The following is a 15,999-nucleotide window of genomic DNA, read 5'->3' on the forward strand; positions in this document are numbered from 1 at the left end:
ACAGAAGAGCGCCATTTATCCGATTTAAATGGGACCAGGGCTAGGTAGGATAATCAAAAATTCGGATTATTTATAGAATGGGAAAGTGCGAGGCTGAAGCACTGTCTAGCAGCCACAGGAGAGATCACCCACTTCTGAGCCTGTATGCACTGGTTGTTCGGTGGTTAATACGGAGAGCCAGATAATGGAGGGTTGGATAAACGGGTTTCTACTGTCTATATGTTGGATCGCGCTTCTCATTCTTATGCAGTGTTTGGTAGGGCAGTTCTATAATAATTGTTTAATTGAGAATTCTTCAGTCTACCATCCGTCAAGGCTGCATTGTTTGCTGGTCTCCCTTGAGTGGCAGTAAGCACAGGCACATGAAGAAGTGGTTACTTACCAGTATCTGTAGTTCTTCAAGGGATACCTCTGCGTGTTCCCTATACCCTTCTCCTTTCCTTCAGAGTTCTCTATGCCTCCCTGGACTCTGAGAGTTCAGGAGAAAGAAACTGGAGAGATTAAGGCTCATACTACCCTTCTGTAGCCCAAGGACTCAGTATTTTTGCAGTGAGGTGAGGTGGGGTTCATATGAGCCCCGGTGGGCATTACTTTCCAGAAGGGACTGGAACACTGTGTCAGAGGTTCATTGAGTCCCATGAGTGTGAAAATAGACTCATCCCTTGAAGAAGAACAGTTACTGCTAAGAAACCTCTTTCTTTTTTTCCTCTCTAAAACTGAGAGCATTCTTAATGCAATACTTCACTAACTGAGGGCTTGTCTACATGGGGAGTTTAAGACAGACTAAATCAAATTAATCTGGTCTGAAAATGCTTGACTCTGCATTTATTGCAAACCCTGGAGTCCTCTTTCAAAATGAACTAAGTTTTCCACTCAGCAAGTTAGTCCAGTCTATTGTTCGTGTGCATGCAATGCTGCTGTGAACTACTTTGGCAGGTTTCAGAGTAGCAGCCGTGTTAGTCCATATTCGCAAAAAGAACAGGAGTACTTGTGGCACCTTAGAGACTAACAAATTTATTTGAGTATAAGCTTTCATGAGCTACAGCTCACTTCGTCGGATGCATTCAGTGGAAAATACAGTGGGGAGATTTATATACACAGAGAACATGAAACAATGGGTGTTATCATACACACTGTAAGGAGAGTGATCACTTAAGATGAGCTAATACCAGCAGGAGAGCGGGGGGTGCGGGTGTGGGTGGGGGTGGGGGAAGAAAACCTTTTGTAGTGATAATCAAGGTGGGCCATTTCCAGCAGTTGATAAGAAGGTCTGAGGAACAGTGGGGGGGAGTAAACATGGGGAAATAGTTTTACTTTGTGTAATGACCCATCCATTCCCCGTCTCTATTCAAGCCTAAGTTAATTGTATCCAGTTTGCAAATTAATTCCAATTCATCAGTCTCTCGTTGGAGTCTGTTTTTGAAGTCTTTTTGTTGTAATATTGCGACTTTTAGGTCTGTAATAGAGTGACCAGAGAGATTGAAGTCTTCTCCGACTGGTTTATGAATGTTATAATTCTTGAAATCTGATTTGTGTCCATTTATTCTTTTACGTAGAGACTGTCCAGTTTGACCAATGTACATGGCAGAGGGGCATTGCTGGCATATGATGGCATATATCACATTGGTAGATGTGCAGGTGAACGAGCCTCTGATAGTGTGGCTGATGTGATTAGGCCCTATGATGGTGTCCCCTGAATAGATATGTGGACACAGTTGGCAACGGGCTTTGTTGCAAGGATAGGTTCCTGGGTTAGTGGTTCTGTTGTGTGGTGTGTGGTTGCCGGTGAGTATCTGCTTCAGGTTGGGGGCTGTCTGTAAGCAAGGACTGGCCTGTCTTCCAAGATCTGTGAGAGTGATGGGTCGTCAGGATAGGTTGTAGATCCTTGATGATGTGTTGGGGGCTGAAGGTGATGGCTTGTGGCGTTCTGTTATTTTCTTTGTTGGGCCTGTCCTGTAGTAGGTAATTTCTGGGTACTCTTCTGGCTCTGTCAGTCTGTTTCTTGACTTCAGCAGGTGGGTATTGTAGTTGTAGGAATGCTTGATAGAGATCTTGTAAGTGTTTGTTTCTGCCTGAGGGGTTGGAGCAAATGCGGTTGTATCATAGAGCTTGGCTGTAGACAATGGATCGTGTGGTGTGATCTGGGTGAAAGCTGGAGGCAAGTAGGTAGGAATAGCGGTCAGTAGGTTTCTGGTATAGGGTGGTGTTTATGTGACCATTGTTTATTAGCACCGTAGTGTCCAGGAAGTGGATCTCTTGTGTGGACTGGTCCAGGCTGAGGTTGATGGTGGGATGGAAATTGTTGAAATCATGGTGGAATTCCTCAAGGGCTTCTTTTCCATGGGTCCAAATGATGAAGATGTCATCAATATAGCGCAAGTAGAGTAGGGACGTTAGGGGACGAGAGCTGAGGAAGCGTTGTTCTAAGTCAGCCATAAAAATGTTGGCATACTGTGGGGCCATGCGGGTACCCAGAGCAGTGCCGCTGGTTTGAAGGTATACATTGTCCCCAAATGTGAAATAGTTATGGGTGAGGACAAAGTCACAAAGTTCAGCTACCAGGTTTGCCGTGACATTATCAGGGATACTGTTCCTGACGTCTTGTACTCCATCTTTGTGTGGAATGTTGGTGAAGAGGGCCTCTGCATCCATAGTGGCCAGGATGGTGTTTTCAGGAAGATCGCCGATGGATTGTAATTTCCTCAGAAAGTCAGTGGTGTCTCGAAGATAGCTGGGAGTTCTGATAGCGTAGGGCCTGAGGAGGGCGTCTACATAGCCAGACAATCCTGCTGTCAGGGTGCCAATGCCTGAGATGATGGGGCGTCCAGGATTTCCAGGTTAATGGATCTTGGGTAGCAGATAGAATACCCCAGGTCGGGGATCCAGGGGTGTGTCTGTGCGGATTTGTTCTTGTGCTTTTTCAGGGAGTTTCTTGAGCAAATGATGTAGTTTCTTTTGGTAATCCTCAGTGGGATCAGAGAGTAATGGCTTGTAGAAAGTGGTGTTGGAGAGCTGTCTAGCAGCCTCTTGTTCATATTCTGTCCTATTCATGATGACGACAGCACCTCCTTTATCAGCCTTTTTGATTATGGTGTCAGAGTTGTTTCTGAGGCTGTGGATGGCATTGTGTTCTGCACGGCTGAGGTTATGGGGTAAGTGATGCTGCTTTTCCACAATTTCAGCCCATGCACGTTGGCGGAAGCATTCTATGTAGAAGTCCTGTCTGTTGTTTCGACCTTCAGGAGGAGTCCACCCAGAATCCTTCTTTTTGGAGTGTTGGTAGGAAGGTCCCTGTGGATTAGTATGTTGTTCAGAGGTGTGTTGGAAATATTCCTTGAGTCGGAGATGTCGAAAATAGGATTCTCGGTCACCACAGAACTGTATCACGTTCATGGGGGTGGAGGGGCAGAAGGAGAGGCCCCGAGTTAGGACAGATTCTTCTGCTGGGCTAAGAGTATAGTTGAATAGATTAACAATATTGCTGGGTGGGTTAAGGGAACCATTACTGTGGCCCCTTGTGGCATGTCGTAGTGTAGGTAGTTTAATGTCCTTTTTCTTTTGTAGAGAAGCAAAGTGTGTGTTGTAAATGGCTTGTCTAGTTTTTGTAAAGTCCAGCCAGGAGAAAGTTTGTGTGGAAGGTTGGTTTTTTATGAGAGTATCCAGTTTTGAGAGCTCATTCTTAATCTTTCCCTTTTGCTGTGGAGGATGTTGATCAGGTGGTTCCGCAGTTTCTTTGAGAGCGTGTGGCACAAGCTGTCAGCATAGTCTGTGTGGTATGTAGACTGTAATGGATTTTTTATCTTCAGTCCTTTTGGTATGATGTCCATCTTCCAGTGACTATCCCACACTGCTTTGCGAGTGACTGTTATGCCATTCCTTGCTCTGGGGTCAAGTTGACTGGGTCTTCCTTCCTCTGTTTACAAGGTGCACAGCCAGATTTTGTCCATTCACTCCTGGATTCCAATTTATCACAGTAGCTGAAATAATATTCCAGAAGCCCTACCACATGCCTTGAGCAGCCACTTGGAGCTGCATTGAGACCCTGAATCTCATCTCCTTCTGGAGAGAAGGGTAGATGCAGGAAGTTCTTGTGGGCAGCTGTCGGAATAAAAACCTTTTTGTGGATGTTGCCAAGTAGATGTCTGCAAGGGGCCACAACTGGGATGCCGAACAATGCCACATAAAGAGCAAACAGCTCAGTAGCACCTACATTAAAATGAGGGATGACAGGGAAAAAAATCTGAAAGGGGACATGTAACCTGTCAATTTTTTGAGGAGTTGGACAGCATTTTACATAACCACATGACCACCCACCCAGGAAGCTTGTGGAGCCTGCTGCCTGTCTTCTCTACACCCGCATGCTCTCCTCAAGGATGTCCAGCAAGAAGAGCAAGATTCATTGGAGAATGAACATGAAGACAAGAAGACAGGATCTCTTCGGGACTCAGGACCCTGATGCTAGACAGGTAGACAGCAAGTTCAGTTCCTGTCCTGTTGTAGTCAACCCCAGTTCCAGGCAGCAACCCAGACTGGGACTATAGCAGGAACCTGGGCATGTAATTTTTTAAAATAACTTACTATCTAAGTTTTAATTTATTATACTATTCTGCCATGCTAACTTCTGTTTTGGCTGCCCCATGGTCGCAGCCATTGTAGGCAGATGTGAGCTAAAAGCCATTCCATGTCTGAGGGCCAAACCTCCATCTCCTGCTCGCTCCATCTGCCCATGCTGTCCATTTGTTCCCCCAAAGACCTTTCTAAAAGGGTGGCTACTCCATCTCATGCTAAAGCTCTGATTACTGACCGTTTTCCAGCCCATACCACATAAGGCACGTAACCATGTACCTGTTTTCCTTTCCTCAGCTCTCCTACCTGGAGAATGGTAGCCCCTCCCCCTTCGATCCTGTTTGCCCCAGCAGCTGAATCCTCTACTCCACCCTCAACTATGGGAGAGTCGAATAAGGAAAACATTCTTTTGTGTGAAATGCAAAAGTTTATTGAGACAGTGATTACAGGAAAAGAAGTTTTGTTAGTGTTCTCGCTTTATGTGAGGTAGAGAACGACTTTGCATGTTGTTCTTTGTAGTTAGCTAGTTTTTAATATATTGTTTCATAATTAAAAGCAGCTTCATTTTCATTTCAGCTGAAGGTTTGTCTCTGTTACATAATTGTTTAACAGTAAAAATGTTTAAAATTTTTTTCATAAGATGACAATTCATTTTACACATAAAATAATAAAGTTTGTACTAATTCATAAGGTTTTACAAACACGCACAAAAGATGCAATAAGAAAAGGAGTACTTGTGGCACCTTAGAGACTAACAAATAGTCTTTACGGTGCCACAAGTACTCCTTTTCTTTTTGCGAATACAGACTAACACAGCTGCTACTCTGAAAAAAGATACAATAGGGATTGCCACAATGTTATACTTCTACCTTCATAAATAACACTGAACTGCACAAAGAACTTCCAACCTCCCTTCCCTGGGTTAACAGCAATTTCAGGCCGGAGACTGAAAATAAGAGCAGTCGGCATCACTGACAGTGTTGTTCCAGCTGTTTGCATTTTGTACTGGACATCTTTCTATCTACTCATACTCCTGAGGAAGTCTCCGCACTTCAGCCTTGAACCCTTTGCTAAGACTTTCTCCCTTACTTTCACAAATATTGTGCAAAATACAACATGCTGCTATAATCTTTAGGATTCCCCCCAACTCCCACTGCTTCCAATTTATTCCACAAACAGCTCCAGCTCCCTTTCAAATGGCCAGATGTACTCTCCACTACCCCTTTGCAACTACCAAGGCAGTAGTTAAACAGTTCCTTTCTTGTCTCCAAGCAGCCTGTGAATAGCTTCACTAACTGGGGAAGCAGAGGATGAGCCAGGTCTCTCAGGGTAGCCAGAGTAATGTCCACCCCACTAATGTTCATAGAGTTCCTGGGGCCACAATGTTATTTCTCTATTAATTTAAAGAGACCTTATTTCTGAAAGATCTTTGCATTGTGAACCCTTCCAGACCAGCTAGCATTTATGTCCTTAATCCTGCCACACTGGTCAACAAGCCCTTGGAGCACCATGAAGAAATACCCTTTTCTGTTTATGAATTCTAAATTCTGATGGAGTGGGGGAATGACAAATAATAGGCACATGAGTCCCATCAGTTGCCCCAGTACAGTCTGGGGACCTGTGACAGGGTGGACTCACCTCTCATGAATGCCTCCTGTAAGTTGGGTGCAAACTGCACTCTCTGTGCTCGCAATGCCCCCTGTCGGCTTTCTCCGTCGTCAGGCAGGTCTTCAGTGGCTCAGCCCTCTGGCCAAGTCACGCACAGCCTCAACACATGAAGGAACCCCTTCCCAGATAAAAGGCCCAACAGGATCTGTCCTGTGCCCTTGTTACCATGTTTCGCTCTCTGGGCTCAGTCCTCAGCCCCTTCTGGGATAGCTTTAAGTCTGTGTCTGCCCCGGTAGAGAGCAGTGCTCCCAGGACTTTCTCCCTGCAGACCCTTTAAGTCCTGCCCTTCACTTGGGGCTCTAAACAAGCCTTCTCCTCTTTTTGGGGTTTTGGCCACCCTGCCAGTGCCAATGGGGGACCTGGGCCTGCCCACTGTCCCAACCCAGGGACCCTATAAATAGCAGTCATGTGCTACTTCCTGCAATAGTTGCTGCTGCTACGCTTTGCACACATTGAGTCCTGTGACAGGTTGTACGGGGCCCTTTGAGACCCCCTGCTGGAAGCCTATCACACCCTGCCCCAAAAATGGAGCAGTGAAGGTGCGTCTCCCAAGCCTGCTTAGAGAGGATACAGGGAAGCAGGGATGATAACCTCCTGAACATCATCAAGTTTTATAACCTAGTGCAACATTATCTTTTTCATGGCATCACATACCTGCATGACAATGACCCAAAGGTCAGTCTCCCCATGCGTGGGAGTGTGGCAGGCAAATTCCTCTGGCTTTGAGTGCTGAAGTACATACAGTTCAAGCAGCCTCTGCATATTCAAGGTTGCTAGCATAGCAGTGCAGAGCACTGTTTGTCCATGTTGGCCAACAGCTATTCAAAAATGGCATAGCCTGCCCATGAAGGAAATACTGAGTGGAGCCAGATTAATCATGGGAGTTTAAAAACAAATTGGGCTATCCTCGGTTCTGCTATGCATCCCACTATGTGCCTCAAGAAAAATCTCAGAATGCATGTTTCTCATCAGTGAAGCAAAGGATCATGGGATACCCTCGGAGAATTCTGTTCCATTAGTTTGTCGCAAACCACCGCCATGTATACTAATGATGTGCCTTGACAACTGGTACACTCTTCCGTGTACACACTGTGACTTGTATACAGCATGTGACCTGATGGGCAGCAAAAAGCTGTGGGTTAACCCCCTGTTTAGATAAGTCCTGAGTCTGACTAATGTAGGAATTTCTTATCAGAACTAAAAGAGCATCCTCATTTACTTTCTAGACATTTGCAAGGGAACTAGAGGTTGAATAATCAGTGTGAATGGAAAAGATTGATTCCTTACATTTTTCATATCAACTCAGGGTCTTAGGTTGGTTCTTTTGTTTCATTCCAAATAGAAAAGAGCCATTTGAAAGTCCAAGTCTGATCCGTCAGAGAACCTGGTACCATACTAACATGTGGAGAACAAGAAGAATTATTTTGCTGACTTTGCCCCAAAAAATTCTTTCACAAGAAAGATGACACCACCCACAACTACCACAACCCCACTGACAGTTATAAGAAAAAAGAATCACTTGACTGGACATCCCAAAGTGGACGAAACCATACACTTGATCATTACATTGATTGCTTCTGAAAAAAAAATTGACTCTGAAATCCTTAACAAACATCACATCCACCACAATCTCTCCACTACTGAGAGGACTGCTATACAGTCCCAGAAATCCAACCACCAGATAGTGAGCAAACCAGCAGACCAGGGGAATGCCATTGTAGTCCTCAACTGTGATGATTACATCAAAGAGGCCAACCTACAACTCTCTGACACCACCTACAATAGAGAATTAGAAGAAGACCCCACACCATAATTCGCCTAGGAATTTAAAGGTGTTATCAAATCCTTGCCCAAACAATTCCAAGAAAAACTCTACAACATCATCTAATATGAACATTCCTCAAGGACCTTCTACATGCTTCCCAAGATACACAAGCTAGGGAAACCTGGAAGACGCATCAGATCTGAGCATGCTGAAGGAATACTGGAACTTGTAGAAACTATCCTCTAACCACTCATCACACAAGGTGGCCAGTTTTCTTCAGGACAGAACCAGCGTAATCCAGAAACTCCACAATATTAACAGGCTCCCTCAAAACACCATTCTTGCCATTAGTGATGTCCTCTCCCTATATTCCAACATTCCTCACAATAACAGAATTGCTGCCTGCCTCAAATATCTACAAGACAAGGGACAACACTCAGATATCCACCCCAAACACATTGCCAAGGTCATCCATTTCATCCTCACCCATAACAATTTTACATCCAGTAACAAACACTGTGTCCAAACCATAGAAACAGCCCTGGGTACTAGGATGGCTCTCCAATATGCTAACCTCTTCATAGGGTCACCTTGAGAAAAAGTTTCTGGACAAATGCACCGTAAAAACAATGATATGCCTGAGATATTTTCATCCTCTGGACAGATGACCTGAAGACCCTCATATAGTTTCATCACAACTTCAGCCACAACCCATCCGTCAAACTCCCTAGAACACTCCCACATTAACATTTACTTTCTGGACACCACGCTCAGCTTCAGCAATGAAACCCTACAGACAACTATATACAAGAAATCCACAGTTCTCCACACTTAAGTCCACAGGTCCAGCAACCACCCAAACACACCAAGAAATCTGTTATATATGGCCAGGCACTCAGGTACCACAGAATATGATCTGAGGAGAAAGTCCAGGATACACACACTAACAAACTTAAAACTGCCTTCACCAAACAAGCACACTCGACCAGAGAAGTAAATCACATCATAGAATGGGCCTCCCAAATATCCCAAGAGAGCCTGCTTCAATACCCTCTGACTGCACACCCCTAGTTATCACCTACCATCCCATACTGGAACCCATATGGGGTATCATTAAACAATTACAGCCCATATTCAATGGGGACCATATCCTGCAATAAATGTTTCCTGAACCCTTTCTTTGGGCCTTCAAAAAACTCCCCAACCTCTCCAAACTCATCAGAAGCAAACTCCCCAAAGACCAGGACACACCAACTCAAAGTGCACCAGCTCCTGCCGTACCAGATGCAAAACCTGAAGCCATATCTCCACTGCTACAATTATCAATACCCCCCACAACACACTTTTCAAAATATATGGGTCCTACACATGCCTATCACAGCATGTGGTGTACTGCATCTGGTGCACTAAGTGCCCCAGTAACAACTCTCACAGAAAAATGATAAGACAAAACCACCATATCACCCATGTGCCAACACTTTTCAAAAAATGATCACTCCAAATCTGACCTCTCAGACATCATCCTCAGAGGAAACCTGCACATCTTCAAAAAACAAGCCTGGGAACTTAAAATCATAACTCTTCTAGACACCAAAAATCATGAACTTAATAAAGATACTGGATTTATGGCTCATTACAACAATCTGTAACCCATTAACCCTCCTTTATACAATAGTGTATGTAGAGTATTGTCAGTCCACTTCACTTTGAATGGACTCTTGCAACATGTGTTAACTGCTTATCCGTTCCATTTGTAGTTAGCTGTAGCACTCTTAGTACCTTTCCCAGACCTGCAGAAGAGCTCTGTGTAAGCCTGAAAGCTTGTCTCACCAAGTTGGTCCAATAAAAGATATAACCTCACTTACCATGTCTTTCTAATATCCTGGGACCAACCAACAACACTGAAAACCATTTGAAAATGACAGCTGATAAACAACACAGTACAGTAGGGCATGTGATTATCAAGAAGTCATTGCAATGTGAGGTATTAGATGAGTCTAATCTGCCAGCATATGGTTCCCACAGTTAACTACATGTTATGCAATTGTGTTATTGTGTTAAGAATTTTCTATTACTTTCGTGTGGCAGTTAATTAAACTACCAATGCAAATTACTTGTGTAGAAACTCACAGTTGTTAGGACTGTTGGAGCAGTGAGGTTCACAAAGGTTAACATTATTAAATAGAAGAATGGAAAGCCAGGCATATTACTGCTTCAGCTAAAAGTGTTTTCATAGTTTTATTTTAATGTGCAGAGGTAATTGAAGCAATTTTATGATGGGTATTAAAGCTGATGAGTTAGGCACACACAATATTCCAGTATGATAAATAACCCTCATTAGCCTACTAGAGTCTTGCTAGATTCAGTTTGGTTTCAAACTGATTATAAAACTTGTACAATACAGTAAAAATCTTTAATTTGCACTGACTGCAAGACAAATCACTAATGACCAAATTTTATGAACTAATCAGTAAGTGAATACATCTTTAAATGGATAACTTATGCTAAAATGAACTTTAAAGTATTTATAATTATAGCTTTGTTTTTAATGATGTATAGGAAGGAAATGTGTTGAGATATGTTTCGTTAATGTAATAACATTTAAATATTATATTTTACTATAACAGCTATTAAATTGTTTGGCAGTGGGAAGAGCCTGACAACTTTAAGCGCAAAGTAGGTATATGATTTAGTAAAGTGCTAAGGTGGTAATTCCTTGTGACTCGCTGGAATCATTTATCAAGAGGTATGTGCGCTATGGAAAAATGTCAGTTGAGGTCATTTTATCCATACTGGTATAGGCACCTCTGGAATGAAATGTGGCATCTGTTTAACCTTTCACAGTAATACTATACAAAAATTTAAAACAAGAAGAATAGTATCCAACTGAAAGTTCCGAGGGAATTTTAGGTCAGCTGAATGTAATTATTCAGGTTAGAATTTGGCTAGGAACCAAATTATTTGCCTCTTTTTTTTTTTTTTTTTTTTTTTTTTTGCAGAGAGCACCGTGGGTTCTTTAATAACTACAAATGCCCAGGACCTCTATTTTACATCTCATCCAAAAGACAGCAGTAAAACAACAGAGTGCCTCCTAAAATCAGACTGATGTTCAGAACTTAAAGGAAGATTGCCTCCTGCAGAAGTGCTCATATCATTTATTCACCAACTAGATATTCAGAGGTCTCCGGTCCATCCCCGAGTCTAAGAGCTTGTCTGTACTTACATATTTACATCAAATAGCTATTCCAGAAAAGCTAAATGGGAAAAATGCACTCTTATTCCAGAATAAGTGTCCGCATAGGGGTTTGTATGAAAATAACTATTCTGGAATACCTATTTTGGTAAATTTCCAAGTGCAGACAATACTTTAGATTGTCTTTAAAGGAGTTTTATCCAAGGCCTTTTGAAAATTCAAGTAAATTCTCTGCGCAGTCTTGCTTATCTATCATTATATTAAACTTCTGAAAAGATTCTGAGGAATTAGAGGAATGTGAATTCCCCTTTCAGACACTAAGCTCATAGATCACACCTGTCAAAGTATACAGTACTTGCCCCTTAATTGTATTCTTAATCAATATCTCCAGAAATGATCTGAATTTCAATGGCATGAAATTTCCTTGGCTTCTTTTTAGAAAATAGACTTAATTTTTACTACTTCCAATCTAGCTGCTGTTCAAGTGACTTACTAAGGAGAGATACATGGTTTGTGCCACTTTATTGTGAGCTTATTTATGATGTATAAAGAAAGTTTGAAGTGTTTTTGAAAAGTTTATTTTTTATTCTGCTTATTCTTCTCAGTAGAAATTTAGGTCTTCCTTGTTTTTTTAGAAGATCCTTTGGGTGAGAGTAGAGTTGACAGGTATATGACATCCTGAAATATCATATGAATGAAACCTGATTAATTGAGGGGAAGCAATTTTTATTCAGATTTCTTTTAAACTTTTAAAAATTGTTTAGCACTTAACGCAAATGCCTTTAAAAAAGTTGAAGAACAACTCTTCTGGCTAAAGATTCAGTTGAGATCTGAGAAGGCTCTTGTCATAAACGTACAGCTAAGGGTAGCATAAAATCCCTCCTTTACCTGTAAAGGGTTAATCAGTTCCATTAACCTAGTTGGCACCTGAGCAGAGGGACCAATGGGGAAAGAAGATACTTTCAAATCGGGCGGGGGGAAGGTTTTTTTGTGTTCTTTGTTGTTCTCTCCAAGACAAAGAGAGGGACCAAGCAGGTAACCCAGCTCCTACTGAAAGATACATCTAAAATTACAGAAGTAGTAAGTAATAGCAAGGAAATACGTTAGAGTATCTTTCGTTTTAGCTTGTGAATTTTCCCTATGCTAAGAGGAAGGTTTATTCCTGTTTTTTGTAACTTTAAAGTTTTGCCTGGAGGGGAATCCTCTGCGTTTTAAATCATAGAATCATAGAATATCAGGGTTGGAAGGGACCCCTGAAGGTCATCTAGTCCAACCCCCTGCTCGAAGCAGGACCAATTCCCAGTTAAATCATCCCAGCCAGGGCTTTGTCAAGCCTGACCTTAAAAACCTCTAAGGAAGGAAATCATATTATCCTGTAAAATTACCTTCCACCCTGATTTTACAGAGGTGCTGCTTTTACTTTTTTTCTTTAGAATAAAGTTCTGTTTTTAAGAATCTGATTGGGGTTTTTAGTGTCCTAAAAACCCAAGGGTCTGGTCTGTGCTCACCTTGTCTACTCTCAAGCCTCTCCAGGAAAGGGGGTGAAGGGACTCGGGGGGGATATTTTTGGGAAACAGGAACTCCAAGTGGTCCTTTTCCTAAATCTTTCTCTAACTCACTTGGTGGTGGCAGTGATACCGTCCAAGGATAAGGAAGAATTTGTGCCTTGGGGAAGTTTTTAACCTAAGCTGGTAGAAATAAGTTTAGGGGGTCTTTTATGTGGGTCCCCACCTCTGAACCCTAGAGTTCAGAGTGGGGAGGGAACCCTGATAACTCTCAATATATTGTGCATGAGAAGACCTGTTTAAAAAAAGGGAGGCGGGGGAGAAAAAACATAACAGTCCAAAACCGTAAGAAGAATGACAATACTGGGTCAGACCAATGGTCTGCCTAGCCCCAAATCCTGTTTTCCAACAGTGGCCAGTGTCAGATGCTTCAGAACAGGGCAGTTTATCGAGTGATCCATCCCCTGTCATCAAGTCCCAGCTTCTGGCAGTTAAAGGTTTAGGGACACCTGGAGCATGGGCTTTTGTGCCTAAGCATCTTTGCTAATTGATGGACCTATTGATGGACCTATTCTTCATGAACTTATCTAATCCTTTTTTGAACCCAGTTATACCCAGTTCATAACATCGCCTGGAAAAAAGTTCCATAGGTTGACTGTGCATTGTGTGAAGAAGGACTTCATTATATTTGTTTTAAACCTGCGGCCTATTAATTTCATTGGGTGACCCCTAGTTCTTGTGTTATGTAAAAGGGTAAATTCCATATTCACTTTCTCCATACAATTAATGATTTTATAGACTTCTGTCATACCCCCTCTTAGCAGTCCCTTTTCTAAGCTGAACAGTTCCAGTCTTTTTAATCTTTCCTCAAATGGAAATTGTTCCATATCCATAATAATTTTTGTTGCCCTTCCTGGCACCTTTTCCAATTCTGATATATCCTTTTTTTGAAATGGGACAACCAGAACTGCACAGAATATTCAGGGTGTGGTCATACAATTGATTTATTTAGTGACATTATTTTATTTTCCGTTGTATTACCTATCCCTTTTCTAATGGTTTCTAACATTCTGTTAGATTTTTATGACTGCTATTGCTTAATGAGTGGATGTTTTCAGAGAATTATCCACAATGCGTCAAGATCTCTTGAGTGATAACAGTTAATTTAGACCCCATCATTTTGTATGAATAGTTGAGATTATTTTTCCAGTGTTCATTACTTTGCATTTATGAATATTGAATTTAATCTGCCGTTTTATCACAGTTTTGTGAGATCCCTTTGTAACTCTTCACAGTAAGAGGAGGCGCTGGGAGCGGGGTGGGGGAGCTGATGTATTACTGTGGCTCTTTGGCAATGTACATTGGTAAATTCTGGCTCTTTCTTAGGCTCAGGTTGGCCACCGCTGATTTATGAATATGTTGAACAGCACAGGTCACAGTACAGATCCTTCAGGGACTCTGTTATTTACTTCTCTCTCCTTTCTGAAAACTGACCATTTATTCCAACCCTTTGTTTCTTGTCTTTTAACCAGTTCCTGATCCATGAGAGGACCTTCCCTCTTAACGCATGACTGCTTATTTTCCTAAAAGCCTTTGGTAAGGGACTTTGTCAAAGGCTTTCTGAAAGTCTAAGTACACAGAAGAGCTCTGTGTAGGTCAAAAGCTTGTACCTTCCACCAACAGAAGTTGGTCCAGTCAAAGATAAAACCTCACCTACCTTGTCTCCCTCAAATATACTGTATCAACTGGTTCACCGTTGTCCACATGCTTGATGACACCCTGAAAGAATTTTAATAGATTGGTGGGGCAGATTTTCCCTTTACAAAAGGCATGTTGACTCTTCTCTGACATAATAGATTTGTGAAGCATGGTTTCAGTAGATTGGTGAGGCATGATTCCTGTCATTTCTAAGGTAAATAATACCGAATGGGGGAAATACACATAACCAATTTGTTTTCCTTTGCAAGTCACCTTTAAGAATATTGCATATATTTAATATTTTTGCTATTGTATAGTTTGAACCTATTTGAACTTAATGGTAAAACTCTGAGAGCCAGATTCATGTGGACTTCTCAACTTTTTTTTTCTTTTACGGATGGGTATTAGTGCCCTTGAAGATGACATTAGACGTTATTTTCTTGGAATATGCCTCAGTAATGGACAATTTCTGCAAAAAGTGTTTCCCAAATGTTTGACCGTCATGTTAGTAAAATAGATACTTTCCAAATGGTGTGTAACATTGCCAAATGTTCAGGTACTGTCTGATAGAGTATCTTGGATGCTGTAATAATTATACACAGAGACAAATTTGAGGATACTGTGGAAGCCTTGCTTCAGTTCTCTTAGTTTTTTAGGTTTTACCAAGGGTCTTTAAAAAAAAAAAAACAACAACCAACAACAACCAAAAAAAAAAATCCAAAAAACCCCCCAAACAAAAACAAGTGCTATTTTGTACAAAACTCAGAACATTCTGTTATCAACAGGAAGGAAAGGAATCTCTAATGGGTGTACTACTGTATCCCCCTTCATTGTGGCAAGACAGATTTAATTATTCCTACATCACTGTTAGTAGAGGGATGACTAGGCCAGAATTCAGCAGCTCCAACTATGAAAGTTTTGCAATTTCCCATTGTCTAACTGTATTTATAGCAGTAAATTTTCCTCTATTAATTAACTTAAGTTTACTTGCTTGCATTGAAGCAGGGCTTGAAAAGTTTTACTCAGACCTAATGGACCTTTGTCACCATCCTCCAAGGCCATGCTGCTTGCAGTTTAGAGGATTAAACCAAAGGTATGTCTACACTTGGAGCTGGGTGTGTGATTCCAGCTCATGTAGGTATACTTGCGCTTTCTCTCATCAAGCTAGCATGCTAAAATAGCATAGTAGCCAAGTACAAAGCCACATGAACTTTGTGGGTATGTATTTGTCACGGCTAGCTTATCCTTCCACTTGCTGCTGCCCATGCTACCGCAACTACACTATTTTTAGTACCCTACCTCGACAACAGCTAGTGTGACTGTCTACTTGAAGCAGGAATCACACCTCTAGCTCATAGTGTAGTCCTAATGTGTACTGAATAATTGTGCAGTATTTAATTCTAACATTGGCAAACAACTTCTTGTGTAAATATACTTTTAAAAAGGAAACTCTACATCTTCTTGCTTTTGTTACACATTCTTTCCCTTCCTGGCTTCACTATACTTTTTCTCTCTTAAGGTAGATTGATCATAGTGTGTCCAAAATCAATAAACTGCAGGTGAATCCTAGGTGAGATACCAACTCACTCTCACCTGCTGGGAAT

At 41.8% G+C, this 15,999-nt stretch overlaps 1 protein-coding gene and 1 long non-coding RNA gene across 5 annotated transcripts in view; both read left to right on the plus strand.

Moving 5' to 3' along the window:
* The window catches only part of TMEM135 (transmembrane protein 135), a 383,046-nt gene that overhangs the window by 198,474 nt on the left and 168,573 nt on the right, over positions 1-15,999 (plus strand). The window lies entirely within an intron of this gene.
* On the plus strand, positions 1,289-5,278 carry LOC140900399 (uncharacterized). Its single transcript, XR_012155624.2, has 2 exons — positions 1,289-4,466; positions 4,864-5,278. It is a non-coding gene; the product is annotated as an uncharacterized LOC140900399 (long non-coding RNA).

This window comes from Lepidochelys kempii, chromosome 1, assembly GCF_965140285.1.
Source record: "Lepidochelys kempii isolate rLepKem1 chromosome 1, rLepKem1.hap1, whole genome shotgun sequence".
In the NCBI taxonomy this organism is placed as follows: Eukaryota; Metazoa; Chordata; order Testudines; family Cheloniidae; genus Lepidochelys; species Lepidochelys kempii.